Source organism: Symphalangus syndactylus, chromosome 9 (assembly GCF_028878055.3).
Source record: "Symphalangus syndactylus isolate Jambi chromosome 9, NHGRI_mSymSyn1-v2.1_pri, whole genome shotgun sequence".
Taxonomy (NCBI): Eukaryota; Metazoa; Chordata; class Mammalia; order Primates; family Hylobatidae; genus Symphalangus; species Symphalangus syndactylus.
In genome coordinates this window covers 109,585,270-109,605,593 of record NC_072431.2, presented here as the reverse complement: position 1 = coordinate 109,605,593, position 20,324 = coordinate 109,585,270, and the positions used below count along the sequence as shown (strand labels likewise).

The window sequence follows — 20,324 nt, the reverse complement described above, 5'->3', positions numbered from 1 at the left end:
AAGATTGATTTGTCAAGATCACACAGATTAATTCTTGAAATGAGCCATACATTTCTGGTATGTTGTTACCTTCTCCCCAGTTTCCCTCAAAACAGCTTGAGACACTAAAGGACTGACTTAGAGTCTGACCTATTTCACTTTTTCAACCTGTGATATGTGTGTGTGTGTGTAAGGGGGTATGGGGGGGGATTGTGATACTTTTGTGTTGCTCTGTTTTTTCTGAATCTCATGCCAAACTCCATCAACTGCAAGTTGAAGATGATGATAATGATTGTAGCATTTGTTGTTGTAATATTAGTAATAATAAGAACTATAGTCTGGGCATGGTTCCCAGCACTTTGTGAGGCTGAGGCAGGAGGATTGCTTGAGCCTAGGAGTCTGAGACCAGCTTGGGCAACATACAGATACCTCATTTCTACAAAAAAAAAAAAATTAGCCAGGTGTGATGGCATGTGCCTGTAGTCCCAGATACTTGGGAGGCTGAGGTGGGAGGATGGCTTGAGCCTGGGAAATCGAGGCTGTAGTAAGCCATGATCATGCCACTGCATTTGGTACATTTGGTTTGCTGCCATTGCAGCCTGGGCAACAGAGCAAGACCATGTTTCAAAACAAACAAACCACAGCAGCTAACACTATTGAGGTCTTACAGTATGCCAGATGCCATTCTGAGACCTTAAGTATTCTAATTTATTTAAACTTCACAACAACCCTAAGACAGATTTTACTGTTGTTCCCATTTTTGAGCAGGAAACTGAAGCATAAGTAGATTGAGTTATTTTCCACAAATCACATAGCTAGTGACTGGTGAAGTAAATATTCAAACACAGAAAATCTGACTTAGTAGCTCCTACCTCTGTGTGAACCACTGTGTTATACTGCTTCCTTCATATTGTTTCTGAAAAGGAAAACCTTTGTCCATGGTTTGTGAATCCGTTGGTTGCCTTCAATTTGGTACATTCCATAGGCCCACTTTCCTGATAAAAGTAAAGGCCAATGGTAGAGGTGAACTTTTTTTCTTTATTTAAAGAAAACCTATTTTTCATATGATTTATTACTAACTTTTGTTTTTTGCTATTTGGGACCGAACATTTAAGGTCATAGGAGGTCAGAAGAATCTGAATTGAAAACCAGGTTTTCAGGTTTACAGGTCCTTTTCAGAACTCATTGTAATGAGTTCATTGTGATTGATTTAATCTTTTAAACCTTTTTCCAGGACTGCTAATGAGAAGCAAAATGTAATGATTGAGATTTCACTTCCTACTCCTTCCTGGTCTCATTGATGAAATACAATTGAAGTGATTAAAGCGCAAATGCCAAGAGGGCAGGAGGAAATAAAAAACCTTAAATAATCAAGCAACTTTATTCCCATACATTTTTCATATGTTTACAGGCTATTTTATTTTTCTGTGAATAAGCCATTCTTGTCTTTTGCCTGCTCCCTCATATATTTTTATTTTGAGAAATGTTAAACCTATAGAAAAGTTGAAAGAACAGTACCGAGAGTGCTCATTACCCTTTACTAGGTTCAGTGACAAGCATTTTGCCAGATTTGCTCTTTCCCTCATCCCCCTCTTATTTTTCTCTCATGTTTCTCTATCTCTGTCTCCATACATACATACACAAAAATACAAGTATTTTCTGAATCATTTGAATATAAGCTGTGCATGCTATATAACACATCAGCATGTTCTGCTAAGAGCTAGGAAAGTCAACATAACTGAAATACCATGATCATAATCAAGAAATTTAAGACTGATACAGTAATATTGTCTATAATACAGTCTATATTAAGAACTCCCTAATTGTCCCCAAAAATATTTTGAAAGCTTTTTTATACATTTTTAAAATTTTTATTTATTTTTAATTTTTATGGGTACATAGTAGGTATTTATGGAATACGTGAGTATTTTGATACAGGCATACAATGTGTAATAATCATGTCAAGGTAAATGGGATATCCATCACCTCAAGGATTTATCATTTCTTTGTTACAAATATTCCAGTTATACCCTTTTAGTTATTTAAAAATGTGTAATAAATTATCGTTGACCATAGTCACCCTATTGTGCTAGCAAATACTAGATCTTACTCATTCTAGATAACTATTTTTGTACGCATTAACCATCCCTAATCTCTTCTTACCCCTAACTCCCCTTCCCAGCCTCTGTTAATCATCCTTCTATTCTCTGTCTCCATAAATTCAATTGTTTTAATTTTTAGCTCCCACAAACAAGTGAGAACATGTGAAGTTTGTCTTTTTGTGCCTGGCTTATTTCACACAACATAATGTCCTCCAGTTCCATCCATATTGTTGCAAATGACAGAATCTCATTCTTTTTTTTTTATGGATAAATAGTACTCCGTTGTGTTTATGTACCACATTTTCCTTTTCCATTTATCTGTTGATGGAAGCTTAGGCTGCTTTCAAATCTTGCCTATTGCGAACATTGCTGCAACAAACATAGGAGTGCAGATATCTCTTTGATATACTTTCATAGCCTTCCCCTGCCATGATCTAATCAATAACCATACATTTCATTTGTTGTCCTGTCTCTTTAACCTACCTTCTTTCCTTCCTTCTTTCTTTTCTTTTCTTTCTCTCTCCTTCCTTCTTTCCTTTCCCTTCCTTTCCTTTCCTTTTCCTTTTCTCTTTTGTCTTTTTTCTTTCTTTCCTTTCTTGAGAAGGAGTCTTGCTCCATCATCCAGGCTGGAGTGCAGTGGCATGATCTTGGCTCGCTGTAAGCTTTGCCTCCTGAGTTCAACCAATTCTCCTGCCTCAGCCTCCTGAGTAGCTAGGACTACAGGCCATGTTACCACTCCTGGCTAATTTTTTTGTATTTTTAGTAGAGACAAGGTTTCACTATGTTGGCCAGGCTGTTCTTGAACTCCTGACCTCCAGTGATCCGCCCACCTCAGCCTCCAAAAGTGCCAGGATTACAGACATGAGCTGCCGCACTTGGCCTAGTCTTCTTTAATATAATGAAAAAAAATCTGGCCAGGCACTGTGGCTCATGCCTGTAATCCCAGGACTCTGCAAGGTGGAGATGGGTGGATTACTTGAGCCCAGGAGTTCTAGACCAACCTGGGCAACATGGCAAAACCTCATCTCTATAAAAAAATACAAAAATTAGTCAGGCATAGTGGTGCATACCTGTAGTCCCAGCTACTTGGGAGACTGAGCCAGGAGGATCACCTGAGCCTGGGGAGATCGAGGCTGCAGTGAGTCATGATCATGCCACTGCACCCCAGCCTGGGTGACAGAGTGAGACCCTGTCTCAAAAACAACCAAACCAAACCAAAACAAAACAAAACAGAACTTTGCCTTTTTGGTCATTTATGACATTGATCTTTTTTTATTTACAAAAATAGTTTATTCTAATTATAATCTCTATTCATATGGGGGTATACCTTCTTACAGGTTTCTGGGAAGCAGTTTAGCAATATGTACCAAGTCTCTGAATAGGAATAGGCTTTGACTCAGTAGCTGAATTTCTGGAAATTTATCCTCAGTCATCACAGCAGACACAGATGTATGTACAAAGATGTTCACTGCAGAATTATTTAAGTAGCAAAATTTGAAAATGACTTAAACAGCAGTAAAAAATAATAGTCATTAAGATAGAATATTATGCATTTATTAAAAATCATGCTTTGAATAATGGGAACATTTTCATGGAACTTGGTAAAAAAAAAGTATTACAGTTATCCCTCAGTATACTTGGGGGATTGGTTCCAGGACCCCTGCATGTACCAAAATCTGTGCATACTCAAGTTCCTCACTTGGCCCTGAGGAACCCACCTATATGAAAACTTGGCCCTCTGTATATGCAGGTTTCACATCCTGCATTTTCTATCTGTGTCTCATTGAAAAAGATCCATAAGAGGACCCATGCAGTTCAAGCTTATGTTGTTTAAGGGTCAACTTAAAACCCTCAATGTATGTGTGTATATGTATATATGTAATAAGCAATTTAAGACTTATTGCTAGGAACTTAATTGTGTCTACCCCCCATTTATATATTGAAGCCTCAACCCCCAATATTATTATATTTGGAGATAGGGCCTGTGAGGAGGTGATAAAGGTTAAGTGAGGTCATAATCTGATAGGGCTGGTGCCCTCATAAGAAGAAGAAGAGATAGCAGAGCTCCATCCCTACCAAGTGAGGACACAGTAAGAAGGTGGCCATCTGTAAGCCAGGAAGGAAGCCCTTACCGGGAATTGAATCAGCTGGCCCCTTGATTTTGGACTTTCTAGCCTCCAGAACGGTGAGAAATAAGTTTCTGTTGCTTAAGACACCCAGTCTAAGGTACTTTGTTAAGGCAATCCAAGAAGACTACTGCAGATTTTGGTACTAAGAGATGGATTGTTGCTGAAACAAATACCAAAAAATTTGCAAGTAGCTTTGGAACTGTGTGATGGGTCAAGGCTGGAAGAGTTTTGAGGTGCATGCTAGAAAAAACTGAGATTTCCATGAAGGGGTTATTAGAAATATGGACATGAAAGGTGATTCTGGTGAGGGCTTAGAAAGAAAAGAGGAGAGCTACAGAGAAAACTTCCATCTTAGAGAATGTATAATTAATCATGATCAGAATGTTGGTATGAGTGTAGATATTAAAGGCAATTTTTGTGAGATCTCAGATAGAAACAGTTAATAATAATAATAAGGAAATAACTGGAAGAAGGATGATCCTTGTTATAAGGTGGCAAAGAACTTGGCTGAATTGTGTTCTAGTGTTTTGTAGAAGGTAGAACCTGAGAGCAATTAAATTGCATATTTAGCAGAGGAAATTTCTAAGCAATGTTTTGAAGATGTGATGTGGCTCTCCCTTACTGCTTGTAGTAAAATGCAAGAGGACAGAAATGAATGAAGGAAGACTGTTGGACTTCTTAGGTTCTGGAAGACTGGACCATAGAGCTATTTGACTGTGAATCTGTGCTATTTTCCAGGGAAAGGAAAGAATTACCCTCAAAGTGACAGAGGTCATCAGGGCTGCCCCCCTCACCACAGACCTGAGGGCAAGGTCATTTACTTCATTATGTAAGAGGGCAGGCCTATCACAGTGAGGCAGCTCCTGAAAAGCCAAGGAGGCAGAAATATCAAGCCAAAGATAATTATTCTTAAGTCTTAGATCTAATGGAATTCACCTTGGTAGGCTTTGGACTTGCTTAGGACCTGTCACCCCTTCCTTTCTTCCCTGTTTCTCTCCTTTGGAATGGGAATGTCTAGCCTATGTCTGCCCTACGATTGTATTTTGGAAGCACATAACTTGTCTGGTTTCTCAGGTTTATAGCTGGAAAGGCATTTCGCTTTAGGATGACTCTTTACTCAAGATCACTCATGTCTTATTTAGATGATAATTAGATAAGACTTGGGACTTTAGACTTTGAAGTGGAAATTGAATGAGTTAGAACTTTTGAGGCTGTTGGGATGGAATGAATGTATCTTGTGTGTGATAAAGACATGAATTATGGGGGGCTAGGGCAGAATTCTATGAACTTGATTGTGTCCCCTCCAAATTCATATGTTGAAGCCCTAGTCCCCAGTTTGACTGTATTTGGACATAGGACCTGTGAGGAAGTGACAAAAGTTAAATGAGGTCATAAGGATAGAGCCCTAATCTGATAGGGCTGGGGCCCATTTAAGAAGAAGAGACACCAGAGCTTGCTCTCTCCACCATGTGAGGACACAGCAAAAAGGTGACCATCTGCAAGCCAGGAAGAGACTGTTCACCAGAAACCAAACCGTATGGGAACATTGACCTTGGGCTTTCCAGCCTCAGACTGTGAGAAAATAAATTTTTGTTGTTTAAGCTCCCCAGCCTATGGTATTTTGTTATGGCAGCCTGAGCAGATGTATACACTTATGTAAATGCATCTATGCAATTATAAGAAAAATTATTAGGAAAAGAGTGATCAAAATATTAACCAAATTTGTCTCTAGGATATGGGATTGTGGCCTTAAATTTTTTTTGATAGTTAAAAGTTATTATTGGCCAGGCACAGTGGCTCATGCTTGTAATGTCAGCATTTCGGGAGGCTGCGGTGGGAGGATGGCTTAAGGCTGAAGTTCAAGACTAGTCCAAGCAACATAGTGAGACCCCCATCTCTACACTTAAAAACAAAGTTATTATTAAGAAAAGTAATTGAGTCCTTGTTCATTCTTCTTTTTTTTTTGAGATGGAGTCTCTCTCACTCTGTCACCCAGGCTGGAGTGCAGTGATGCGATCTTGGCTCACCGCAACCTCCATCTCCCTGGTTCAAGTGATTCTTCTGCCTCAGCCTCTGAGTAGCTGGGACTACAGTCATGTGTCACCACACCCGGCTAATTTTTGTATTTTTGTTGGCCAGGCTGGTCTTGAACTCCTGACCTCAAGTGATCTGCCTGGCTTGGTCTCCAAAAGTGCTGGGATTATAGGCATTGAGGCACCAAGCCCAGTTGAGTCCTTGTTCTTAACTTAGGTTTGCTGCTGTCTCTCTGTGACTTTGGAAGTCATCCCACTGTCAACTTCAGTTTCTTGTAGTAATAAATGGAGGTGGTGTTCTAGATGATCTCTAGGACTTTTCCAGCTGTAGCACATCATATGACTCTATTACTTCCTAGTCCTCAGATTCATTCATATGGATGGCCCCTCCACGACCCAGTGTGTTAGGATCAATCCTCTGCAGCCATTTATAAGATGTTTACAAAGTATTTTCAGAAATCACTGGGCTACTGCTCTAAAGAAACTCTCCCTTTGATACAAGAGTTACTCTGGCTGGAAGTGGTGGCTCATGCCTGTAATCCCAGAACTTTGGGAGGCCAAGGCAGGAGAATCACTTGAGGCCAGAAGTTTGAAACCAGCCTGGGCAACATAGCGAGACCCCGTCTCTAAAAGTAAATAAGTTTAAAAATTAAAAAAAGGAGTTACTGTAGCTCCAGTTATTTGGATATACTCTTAAAGGTGATGGAATTCTTTAAAAGTATTGAGGCAAACTATCTGCTTTTCCCCTTTGTCTCAGGTCAAGCCTTTCTCTTTTAGCATTCAGTAACAACATTCTGCACTCACTTTTATTCTGTGAAGTTTTTGTCTCTTTGGTAACTGATATATTTATTTTAAAATGTTGTAAAGTAATTATTGTGATTTAATTATGTCCATCTGTTTTTTATCCCCCATTTTATTACCAGTTCTAGCATTTAGGCTGACTTGTGCCCATTTCTTGAAAGAAAGGAAAGGCAGAGAGCAGAAGAAGTGATCTTTGTGGTTTTAACTTCCCAAAGCCTGAGATTTTAGGAGAATATACAAAGTGTTCTGGACAAATATTATGAGAGGGAGCAGAGTTTCACCCGAATCGCCCAATTTCTAACTAAGAAGAGCTTCTTTTGACTTGCATGAGAGGAGAGAAATGCAAGAGAATGAGGAGAGAAAGAAAGTAAGTGACCAGAGTAGATACATTGGGACCTTGTGTCTGCTTTCTGTGTTAGGGCACTGTTGAAGCAGCAGGAGTCAAAGAGGGGATGGCTAGGTGTTGTGTCTTAGGCAGATGGACCATCACAAAGAGATTCCTATGCTCCAAGTTGCACATGCTCCAAAATGAGTCTTGGGCTTTCTAGGAGTGCGAAAGTGAGCCTCTGGTCCTATTGGAACCACTTGGGCAGGAATAAGAAATGTCTCTCTCAGAAGTGTTCTCTGTGTCCGAGTGACTAAGGACTGGAGGAGACCTGGACTATCTTGATGAATGCCAGTTCACAAAGACATATCCATGCCATGGGCAGTCACTTCACTGCAGTGTCTTTTTAAAAATTATTATTATACTTTAAGTTCTGGGTTACATGTGCAGAAACACTGCAGTGTCTTATTCACATGCTGTGTCAGTATTCAGAGCAGTCTTCATGGGACAGGGGCAAGAGTTATGTTGAGACTGAAGGATGAATATGTGTTCTAAGAGTGATAATGTTAGTTTTCCTGGGAGACATATTGATCTCTTTGTTGGTGGTTGTTGCCTCTTTGGCTGGTATTGGTTGTTCCTGCCCTCTGAGGTGTAGGTGAGTGCTGGCTTTCTCAATGGGGTGCAGGTGTGAGTCTCCAAAGGTTACTTTTGGGGACTCCCTGGGGTCTTATGTGAGCGATTGCTCTGGTTCAGCTTCTTTTGTCCTGCTATTGACTACTACCAAAAGATGTACGTAGCTTGTTGCTGCTGGTATCCTGTTACTTAGAGGCTTCCTGAATGGGGAAATATCAAGATAACTCGGACTCACCCACATTCCACAGAATTCACATGACCATGGGAACTCACTTATTCTTGCCCTGAGAAACAAAGGATATAGGCAAGCAGTTCCATTCTCTTCTCCGTCTCCCAGCCCTGCCTCCTCTGTTTTTTTTGGCTGCTTAGAAAGGTGCACAGTTCACACCAGCAAGTCTCCTGTCCAAGCAGGCATCCAACCTGTCTGGCTCCACTCCCATTCTTGTAGGCATCCCTAACCTTTGTGAATTATGAAGCTCCTCCTCACTTGGATTCAGAGCGGAAAAACATTCATTTTTCCCCTCCCCAGGAGGTGGAGAGGGGAAGGAGTGACCTCTCTTCACCAACAATTGCTCTCCCAAAGGTTGCTGGGTCCCACATTGACATAGACATTCTACAAGACAGCTGACAAGGATCTAGTTAAATTGCCTTAAAAAAATTTCCTGGCTGGGCGCGGTGGCTCACCCCTGTCATCCCAGCACTTTGGGAGGCGGAGGCGGGCAGATCATGAGGTCAAGAGATCGAGACCATCCTGGCTAACACAGTGAAACCCCATCTATACTAAAAATACAAAAAATTAGCCAGGTGTGGTGGCGGGCACCTGTAATCCAGGCTACTCGGGAGGCTGAGGCAGAAGAACTGCCTGAACCTGTGAGACGGAGGTTGCAGTGAGCCAAGACTGCACCACTGTACTCCAGCCTGGGCGACAGAGTGAGACTCCGTCTCAAAAAAAATTTCCTAAAATCTGGATTTGTCTTATTATTTCCTCGTAATTAGATTCAGGTTACTGCACAGCTGATGTCAATTTGTCCCTTTATTTGTGATGCTGATGTTAATTATTAGTTCAGATGATGTTTTCCAGATCTCTTTGTTGCAAAGATATTTTTCTCCTTTGTAACTAACTGTGTAATGGTAGTGATACTTTGAGACTGTGTGTATACTGCTTTTATTTAAACAAACTTCCATGCATTAGTTTTAGGATGTATTATGATCATTGCCTAAATTTATTATTACACTGTGGTTCAAAATGATGATTTTCTAATTCTGTCATTCCTTTTTAAAAGGAAAAAATGGTTTCTCTATACTTGCACAATTCTGACACCAAGTATGTTTTCCATACCAAGCAATTCTCTGCTAACATCAACTGAGTGTCTCATGACTTAATTCTGACACTAGAGATGTGGAGTTAGTGCAGACCCTACAAGTTAAGGGCTCAGTCCCACAAGACTGCCTCCCACTTTAGACATCAATCATAAATCCCAGGTTACTACCTGAACTTCTGACCAACTGGCTATAAACTGGAGTTCCCACAAGCCCCTCCTCAGGTTCAATAATTTGCTAGAATGGCTTACAGAACCCAGGAAAACAGTTGATTTGGTATTATTGATTGATTAAAAGGATATTTTAAAGGATACAAACAAATAGTCAGATGAAATGATACATTAGAGGAAGTCCGGAAGGGTCTGAGCACAGGAGCTTCTCTGTCCCTGTGGAGTTTTGGGTGCACTACTCTCCCTGCATGTGGGTGCATTTTTGTTCACCAGTGTGGAAACTCTCTAAACCCCTTTGGCTGGGGTTTTTATGGACACATCATTATGTAAGTATGATTGGTTAAATCATTGAACATTGGTGATTAATTAGCTCAACCTTCAGCCCCTATTTTCTCCCTGGAGTTTGTGGGGTGGGACTGAAAGTTCTAACCCTCTAATCACAAAGTTGGTTCTTTTGGCAACTAGCCTCCACCCTCCAAGAGTTATCACATTAGCATTAACTCAGGTATGATTGAAAGGAGCTTATTATGAATAACAAAAGACAGTCTTCTTATCCCTATCACTCAAGGAATTAAAAGGGTTTTAGAAGCTCTGTGCCAAGAACTGTGGGCAGAGACCAAATATTTATTTCTTAATTGTGTCACCCTTTTATTATACTGAGTAGTTGTCAGTCTTTTGTAAAGAAGAGCTTTCCCTCTTCTCATACCCCCTACCCCTCTTTTAAAATGAGTATCACTATGGACACAATTTTTTTTTTTGAACCCAGTGTTTTGTAATCCTGTTCTGCCATTTTCTTTGATGCTCAAATTGTCCTGAATTTGGCCTATGAGTGTTCCTTTTAACTAGATCCTGTGTCCTTTTGACATGGCCCTATCATTCTTTGACCACTTCCTTCCTTCCTTAGTACAAAATATTCCAAGCTCATCTTGTACTTTGCCTCCTCAGTCCTAGAATAAGTCATTTCTCCAATGAGCCTGGTTATTTTTAGTGGGGAATGGTATTTAGAAATCAAGATCTTGGCACTAGTTTTGCTCGTTGCTACAGGAGGGCTCTTGCTTCTTGGGTCTTTGGATAGAACTAGGAAACACACTATGTTCTTCATACTGGTATCACCAGTTAACACCCTCATCACAAGGTTTTCCTGATCTCCTTTCATATTCTCTCTCTCTCTTTCTATATATATAAATATATATGTGTGTGTGTGTATTATGCACATATATATACACATATATATATACACACATACATGTATATCTTCCAGTGAGAACCTCTGTTCCCAAGAACATCAAATTATTCATTTGCTGTGTCCTGCATCCAAATTGCAGTGCTCCCCAATAAAAGAGATGTCCAGCTCCATAACTTTCCCAATCAACTTTGTGATTAGTACACAAACAAATTTTAGGATTAATATACCCAGTGCTATTATCGACAATAAGACAACAGTCTTTAAGATTCTTGAAAGTTTTTTTTTTAACCTTAGAATATAAACTCACATAAGATTACAAAACTACCAGCACACCAAAAATTTAACAAAATTTTATAATATCATCAGTATCTATCCTATATTCAAATATCCCCAGTTTTCCCCCAAACTTTCTTGTCCTTTTTGTACCATTGTAGAAGTTAATCAAGGTTCACACATTGCATTTATGTGTGGTGTGATTTGAGTGAAGACCATCTTTTTGCATGTGAATTTCCAGTTGTCTTAAGACCATTTATTAAAAAGGCATTTTCGGCCGGGCATGGTGGCTCATGCCTATAATCCCAGCACTTTGGGAGGCCGAGGCGGGTGGATCACGAGGTCAGGAGATCGAGACCATCCTGGCCAACATGGTGAAACCCCGTCTCTACTAAAAATACAAAAGTTAGCTGGGTATGGTGGCGTACACCTGTAGTCCCAGCTACTCAGGAGGCTGAGACAGAGAATGGCTTGAACCTGGGAGGTGGAGGTTTTAGTGAGCCGAGATTGCGCCACTGCACTCCAGCCTGGGTGACAGAGTGAGACTCCATCTCAGATAAAAAAAAGGACATTTCTCCCCCCATTAAATTGCCTCTGCATCTTTGTTAAAATCATTCTTACTACCACCACAAGTTCCCCTTACTTTCCTTCCTTTTAGCAGATCAGATTTTACATATTCACATTAGAAAGTGGATATACTTTCTTTTAGGATATGTTCTTCAGATGTGGCCTCAGCTGGGAGTTGGTAGCAGATACCAAGAGATGCATGCGGCTTTTTGCATGTTTGAGCCTCAGTACATCGTGTTTACTTTTGCGGGTCTTATTGCTTGTCAATTTATAGAGCTGCTCTGAGGCTGTGCAATCTGATTTGCATATTTGATACAAATCTTGCAACAAATGGTATCAGTATAATATAAACATTTAGCCACAAGGCTAAATGGTCAGAAGTTGAGCTAGAGGGATAAACTGGTCTGTTCCTTTTCCAAACATACCTAAAGTTTCTAAGGTATTTACACTTCACTCTTCAATAAGGTAATACTTCTACCTATATCTTGTCAAAGAATATAGCAACACACCATGTTGCCATACCAAACAGCCTGACTACTACTAAGTTCAACAACTTTCTGCTCTTTTCAATTTTTATACATGTCTGCTTTGCCCACCCACTGTATTAATGACAGTATCACTGGCTACAGTTGAGAATTGAATCAAAAGTGATTTAGCATGTGACGAGGGTTTGGTGAGATGACTACTTATATCGAGACTATCCTGGCCAACATGGTGAAACTGCTAGGGTGTGTAAATTAGTACAACCTTTCTCACTCAATGATTTTACTTCTAGGAAGTGTTCAAGGAAAATAACTAGAGGTTCAAAGGCAGATTTATGTATCGGTTTTATTTATAATAGTGAAAAATTAGAAAGGAAGAATGGATAATTACGGTATTTCCCTATGATGGAATTGTATACTTTTACATAAATTTTTAAGATATAGGAAATATGTGTATAAGTTCTAAAAAATAGGATCCTAACCTGATTAAGATGATCTCAGTTATCTAAAAAATAAATTACATACATATGTACATAGAAAAACCACAAGGAAATATAGTTTTTTTGTTTGTTTGTTTTTTGTTTTTGTTTTTTTGAGATGGAGTCTCACTCTGTCGCCCAGGCTGGAGTGCAGTGGCACAATCTTGGGTCACTGCAACCTCTGCCTCCTAGGTTCAAGCGATTCTCCTGCCTCAGCCTCCCGAGTAGCTAGGATTATAGGCACCTACCACCGCACGTGGCTAATTTTTGTATTTTTAGTAGAGGCAGGGTTTCACCATGTTGGCCAGGCTGGCCTCTAACTCCTGACCTCAAGTGATCTACCCACCTCGGTCTCCCAAAGTGTTGGGATTACAGGTGTGAGCCACCATGCCCGGCCTGTTTTATTTTTTCTTTATACTTTATTGTACTTTCCAGATTTCCTCCAAAGAACATGCATTTGCTTTATAATAAGTTTAAAAGGGATAAATATTTTAAAATGACCCAAGCCTGACAATACAGAAGCAAGTTATTGTAGATTCACTTTTTTAGTTTGAATTTGAGACTTAGTTGAATGATAGTTTATTGTTGAGATTGACATAGTTTAGTTCAACAATACCAGTGATTCCTTCATTGAAAATTCTAAGTAGCTTTTAGAGTTGCGGTGTACCTTTTATTAATGATATCCCTAAAGCCTCCCTTAACCACTTACCATGTCTGAAACAAAAAGCTTCTGGGGTCTATGTTATTTCTATATGTATTATGATCTAAAAGATAGTTTGAACTTTTGCTTGAGATACAGCCCACCTTGGAGTTTCAAAGAGATTTTTCTGGTTATCTATTACGGGTTTGTTTCACTGGTTTTGTTACAGTATTGCCTATATAATTAGTGATCTATACAAATCATAAACCAAAATGTCCTGAGTATGAATCACTCTTTTAAATTAGTAAAACAGGGCATAACCCAACATACTGTTTAAAAATTTTCTTGAAGAATGAATCAGTTCAGAACAGTTGGATGTGAGTCACATCATGAATAACAAGTGACCAAACATTCAGAAGCATTGTCAGTAATATACTACTTAGTTGCTGGGTTGTGACAAATTATTTGACCAGCACAAACTTCAAAAGAATTTCTTTTACCAGCATATCCAAAAGAGGCATGTTTAATAAAATTACTTACCTTCCTCATTTTCAACTCTCATTGTCAAATGTCCTGGTCCTAGTGTCCATTGCATTGATATTTGTTGATTCTTAGATGGGAAGCAGTAGGTTTTCATTGCTTTCCACTACTTTTCAGCCATTAGACCTGATACATATTCCCAGTGTGCACCATATTCAAATACTCCTCTTATAGCCTCTTATTATTCTTGGTCTCCATCTAAAACTGTTCACTGCCACTCTATTACCTGTCTTATTTCTAATATTCTACCTGTTAGGGGAGGCAGAGAAATGGGTCATTCTGTATATGTAACTAGGTATTCCCCACTTGGAAGATCAGGTTCCTGTCTGCTCTACAAGTGATGATGGTATAATCCCCAACTAAAATCAACCACAAACAAAACTCTAGGCAGGTACTGCCAGTGCTTCTCTTAGTCTCATTTTCATACCTACCAGAAACAAGACTAGCTTTAGGCCTGTGGGCTGTGTTGGCCGCCTCTCAATGGAGGCTAGGACTTGCTTTTCTAGTTGGGTCTTATGGACTTTAAGTAGAACAGGAAATGTTGTCCACTCGTTTTTGGTCCAGGATACCTTTCTTTTATTCTGGACCCACCACAGCCAGAGGGAGCTGACCCAAATGGCAATTACTGTGTCAAAGCTTGATCATGTAGAGTATGGGACTATCACTCCACCATTTCATGCCAGAGGACACCATCTTGACAGGATCTAGTGCTTCCTGACCATCAGACCTAACTACCTCACACAGCTCCAAGTAAAAAAAAGCCTGGCTAGAAATCTGTATCTGTATTACTTATTTTCCATATGACAGTAGCCACCATACTGATAACCCCTGCCTATCAGGAGATATATCTCTTAGAGAGCTTTGTGGCCTTGCACTCTCAACTAGTACTAGCATTCTTTTTTTTCTTTTCTTTTTTTTTGTAGAAATGGGGGTCTCACTATGTTGCCCAGGCTGGTCTCAAACTCCTGGCCTCAAGCTATCCTCTGCCTTAGCCTCCCAAACTGCTGGGATTACAGGTGTGAGCCACTGCACCCAGTCAAGAATTTGCATGTCTTACAGAGTCCAGAGCGTATAGTAGATTAATCCATGTTCCTAATAATGCCTTAAAGAGAACCAGAATCTCTCACCATAATTGAAAGTTGAAGGGACAGAACTCAGAAAAATCTGTCCTCTGTATCCCCTTGTAATGACATGTTCCTATTCTGTGGCAGGCCCTTTGAAGACATTAACACGGCCTGCTAGGACTTCTGACAGCCTTCATAAAGAATGCCCCACAATGAAATTTGGGGGACAAATGCCAAAGATAATCCTGGGAGACCTGAGAGATTATTGAACTCTCTCCTGATGCCCAGGTTCCTCTGGGACATTGCTACCTTGGGTTTAATTATAAATGTATCCACTTCTTGAAGCCGTAATATAATATGTATTCTATTCACTTAAATTCAGGGCCCTGTGAGTGGGCTATTTAGTCCCTACACCAGCTGGTCTTTGGCTGCATCCAAGTTGCAGTGCTCCCCCATAAAAGAGATGTCTAGCTCCATAACTTTCCCAATCATTTTTTGTCATACTGTGAAATCATACTTCAATAGATATCATGGGTTTGGAGCGTTTTGTTCAGTGTCCTCTAGGTTAAAATTCTTCACTCTCAAAGTCATTTGTGATTTAAAGTTGTAGAATGTATTGGTTTTCTTGTTAGTTTTGAATTCTTTTTTCTTGTTTTCTTTTTTTTTTTTTTGAGACAGAGTCTCGCTGTCACCCAGGATGGAGTGTAGTGGTGCGATCTCGGCTCACTGCAGGCTCCGCCCCCCGGGGTTCACGCCATTCTCCTGCCTCAGCCTCCCGAGTAGCTGGGACTACAGGCGCCCGCCATCTTGCCCTGCTAAATTTTTTTGTATTTTTAATAGAGATGGGGTTTCACTGTGTTAGCCAGGATGGTCTCGATCTCCTGACCTCGTGATCCGCCCGCCTCGGCCTCCCAAACTGCTGGGATTACAGGCGTGAGCCACCGCGCCCGGCCTTTTTTCTTGTTTTCTTTACCTTGGCTGGATAAAGTTATGAATTCTTGATGGCCACTTTGCATGGTATTGTGAAGAGCAGCTCAGAGTTTTTCTTTCTCCCAAGTCTCCCAACCAGTTATCTTTTTCTGCATCACTCGTTTCTAGGAAATGTGTAAACTAGGGTTAAAACTTTGGTCGGCTTGACTCAAATGTCTGTGTTCTTTCCGCTGTACCACCACCCTGTGATGGCAAAAATCTCATGGGATATAATTTGCCATTCAGAAACATGTGCTTGTCTTATGTGGCTACTGCCCTTTGCTTTAATTAAAATTAATTCATTTATTGAGTAGGTAATATACTTGGTATAGGAGTTTAAAAATATTAAAGGGAGTATAGTAAAAGGTCTTCCTCCTGTTCTATTCCCCAGCCACTTGGGTCTTCTCCCCAGAGGTAATCATCGTTAGCATTTTCTTGTGAATCATTTGAGACATTTTACTGCTGTTTGAATATACAGGTATATACATCAGAGAGATCTTTTGATTATTCTTTCCATCCTTTGAATTGGTTTTATTTACTCATTCATTCATTCATTCATTTATTCTGAGATGGAATCTCACTTTGTTGTCCAGGCTGGTGTGTAGTGGTGTGATCTCGGCTCACTGTGACCTCTGCCTCCTGGGTTCAAGTGATTCCCCTTCCACAACCTCCCGAGTAGCTGGGATTACAGGCGCCCGCAACCACACCTGGCTAATTTTTGTAGTTTTAATAGAGACAGCATTTCACGATGTTGACTAGGCTAGTCTTGAACTCCTGACATCAAATGATCTGCCTGTCTCGGCCTTCCAAAGTGCTGGGATTACAGTGAGCCACTGTGCCCGGCCTGAATTGGTTTTAGAGTACCAAATACTACAATAAAATGTCCACAGCTAACTTATAGTTGAGATTTGAATACTTCTTGATCAGCGTCCTTTTTGGGTTCTCACTATGTTCTAAGGATTTATTTAAAAGCCACAGGGGCTAGGTGCAATGGCTTGTGCCTGTAATCCCAGCACTTTGGGAGGCTGAAGTGGGCAGGTTGTTTGAGCTCAGGAGTTCGAGACCAGCCTGAGCAACATGATGAAACCCTATCTCTACAAAAAATACAAAAATTTGCCTGGTGTGGTGGTGTGTGCCTGTAGTCCCAGCTACTCGGGAGGCTGAAGCAGGAAGATCACTTCAGCCCAGAAAGATGAGACTGCAGTGAGCCAAGATTATGCCACTGCACGCCAGCCTGGGTGACAGAGTGAGAGCCTGTCTCAAAAAAAAAAAAGGCATAGGGAATAGATGGTTTATTTTATTTTCCCCGTTGCTTTCCATAGCAAAGATCTGTTTCCCAAAATCCTGGCCTTGAATATAATAGAAATGTTTCCTCTGTCTGCACTCACCCTCCTAGAATGACTTTCACACATTTATTCCTGGGTCAAGAACTTCTGCAGTTTATGTCCATAGAATATGTTAGTTTCCTCACTAATTTTGAATTCCTGGTGGCTGGGCGCGGTGGCTCACGCCTGTAATCCCAGCACTTTGGGAGGCCGAGGCGGGCAGATCACGAGGTCAGGAGATCGAGACCACAGTGAAACCCCATCTCTACTAAAAAAAATACAAAAAAATTAGCCGGACGTGGTGGCTGGCACCTGTAGTCCCAGCTACTCGGAGAGGCTGAGGCAGGAGAATGGCGTGAACCCGGGAGGCGGAGCTAGCAGTGAGCCGAGATTGCGCCACTGCACTCCAGCCTGGGCGACAGAGCGAGACTCCGTCTCAAAAAAAAAAAAAAAGAATTCCTGGTGGTCACTTTTTGTGGTGTTGTGAAGAGTTATTTTTTTCCTCTTCCAACATACTGAGTCCCTTTCTTATTTTAAACTTTGTAAAGAATAGAAATACGTAACATGTGTGTTATAAAAGTCTTTAAATGGTTCAGAAATGTGTAATATAGAAAGTGAAAGTACTCTTCAATTTCCCCCTCTATTCCACTCCTGGATAACTAGTCTTCACAGTTTCGTGTATATTCCCCCAACATTTTAATTTTTGTTTTTAAAAAATGAGTCAAAAATTTAACTATGCAGTATCTTTCAGTGATAATTGTTTTCCCTCCCACAAAGGCCAAATTGTTCTTTTTGTCTGAATTACGAAAGAATAAATGTAAAATACAAGTTTTAGAGCATTATAATGAAACTAATACTTATTAGCCTACCACTCATCATTATCCTTTAGTATAGTTTAGTAATGTACTCAGAACTTTTTCTTAGATTTATCATGCTCCTTGAGTGACAGTGTTTTCCCTCATGTGGGACTGGTGAATTGCAAGGGAAGGGACGTAGTCTTTGGTTTCTTAGTTTTGCTATCTGATATGTTAGGTACTCAGGAAGTGATGCTTGGTTGTTTGTCCCTGAGGAACCTCATCCCATCCGGGTTTTAGGGAAAGACAATTTAGCCTTTAGAGGAAAAAAAAAAGGAGAAAAAAACAATGATCATTGAAAGAGAGTGTAATTTGCAGTATTTTCTGGAAGATGGCATCCTTTTTCTTTGGGTTGGAAATTTACTTTCTCCAGAGCTTGTAGATTGCTAGGAAGCTTCTGTAATTGTGACTACTAGACTCATATTCAGGCAACTGAGACATGAGTTTGGCAATAACTAAAGCTTTGTTGGCTATATTGTAAGGTAATTTATAAGCATTAGAATGCTCATGGGTATCCCTAGTAGAAATGACATTGAAGCAGATGCCAGACAGAGAACTGTCATCCTTTTCCTAATTTTTCCCGTGAAGCTTTGAGACTTCAGCATTACAGAAAAGAAATCCAGAGCCCTTAAGTACAAAGGAGCTTATCCATTATAGAGCTTTTCATTTTCTCCTTTGCAAAGGCTTTTATATTTTCTTGGGGGGTTCTTGTTCTTAGTGAGTAGCTATGTAAACCAGGGAGCATATTTGCAGAGGCTAGGAAAGAATTAATGGGAGAATGCAAAAACAATCAAAAGATCTGAATCACAACCTAGACTCAAGTCCGAAGAGGTAAATATACAAAGACAGCAACTTGAGTATGTAATTTATAATTACATATTCACATTGTGTACACAGTAATACCATGGAAAGTACCCTCAACGGGTACACAGTAATACCATGGAAAGAAGGAAAGTCCCGAGGTGGCAAAGGAATAAATAAATTAAGAATGGCATAAAGTTTGTTCAAGAAGGCTTTCCAGAAACATATGTTTAGAAATTACTTTTGAAAGAACTAATCGAGATGTGTTCATTGAAATGAGAGATTGTTCACAGTAGTATAAATGAAAAGAATGAGGAGAGGATTACAAAGATGCAGGACACACTGGCTTAGAGTACAGTGATGTCATAGCTGTGCTTGCTAATCTGCCAGAGGAAATGAATTCCCCTGTTGTTGGCCTTCAAAAAGCCAAGATGTACAGGGCTCGCCCAGTTTGACAGATTCATTTCTTTGAGAGTCTTTTCTTTCTTTTACTCCAGATACGTAGAGTCCTCATTATCATCTATCACCTTCTGTCTGTTTAAATGTGTCGTAGAATTGAAAGTTTTGAGCCACTTAAAATTTTGGTGGCTAAAATTTTGTTGCTGTGACGGAAGACCTGTTTCTGTGAACACTGGAAGCAGAAGAGCCTTATGATTACTTTTTACTTATTTACCCAGGACCACATGCTCTGCAGGAAAATAGGATTGCATGACCAGCTGGCCTCCACTCTGCAGATTCATCCACTTCTTCCATGTCCTGTATTTCTCCTTCTCATTTTTAAAATCCCAGAAGGCATAGGTCCCCAGGTCATATACTTCTTTTGCCACCTTTCTTCTACCTTTTTGCCACTTTTTTTTTTGTGAGCCTCCTGTATTGGCTCTTGCACGAAAGCATCCTAATCATTCTGGAGTTCCGTAGGTAGCTGATTCTTGTTTATCTTATAAGTAGGATATTTTCCCCATTTTATTTTAGTTTTTGAAAGGAAACATGTGCATAAGGTACAAAATTCAATATAAAAATGTACGCTATGAAAAACAGCTTTTTTTCTGTACCCTGTCCTTTAGCCATACAGTTCTACCCAGAGGTAACCACTACTGCCATTTACTGTGGATTTCTCTAGAAAGAGTTTATGCATTCACAAACATATAAATGTATATTCCCCCACCCCCACTAATGGTGGTATGCTATGAACTGTGTTTAGTGTCTTGCTTTTTATCATATAATATGTATGACTACATGTAGGGAACAGGCTCATAATAATGGACATTTTAGAAATTGAGGTGAAATTCATGTAGCATAAAATAAACCATTTTAAATATATAATTTAGTGACATTTAGTACATTCATAAGTTGTAGAACCATTACCTGTCTAGTTCCAAAACATTTTTATCCCCCTCAAAGGAGACCTCATACCCATTAAACTGTCACTCTCCATTCTCTCCACCCCTCACCCCTGGCAGCCACTGATCTACTTTCTGTCTCTATGGATTTACCCATTCTCGATATTTCACATAAATGGAATCATATAGTATTAGACCTTTTGTGACTGGTTTATTTAGCAGCATAATGTTTTTGAGGTCCATTCACCATTGTGGCATGTATCAGTCCTTTATCCCATCTTATGGCTGAATACTAATTCGTTGTACAGATAT

At 40.0% G+C, this 20,324-nt stretch overlaps 1 protein-coding gene across 5 annotated transcripts in view; it reads left to right on the top strand.

The window, feature by feature from the left end:
- Window positions 1-20,324, top strand: part of UNC13B (unc-13 homolog B) — a 247,584-nt gene that overhangs the window by 95,124 nt on the left and 132,136 nt on the right. The window lies entirely within an intron of this gene.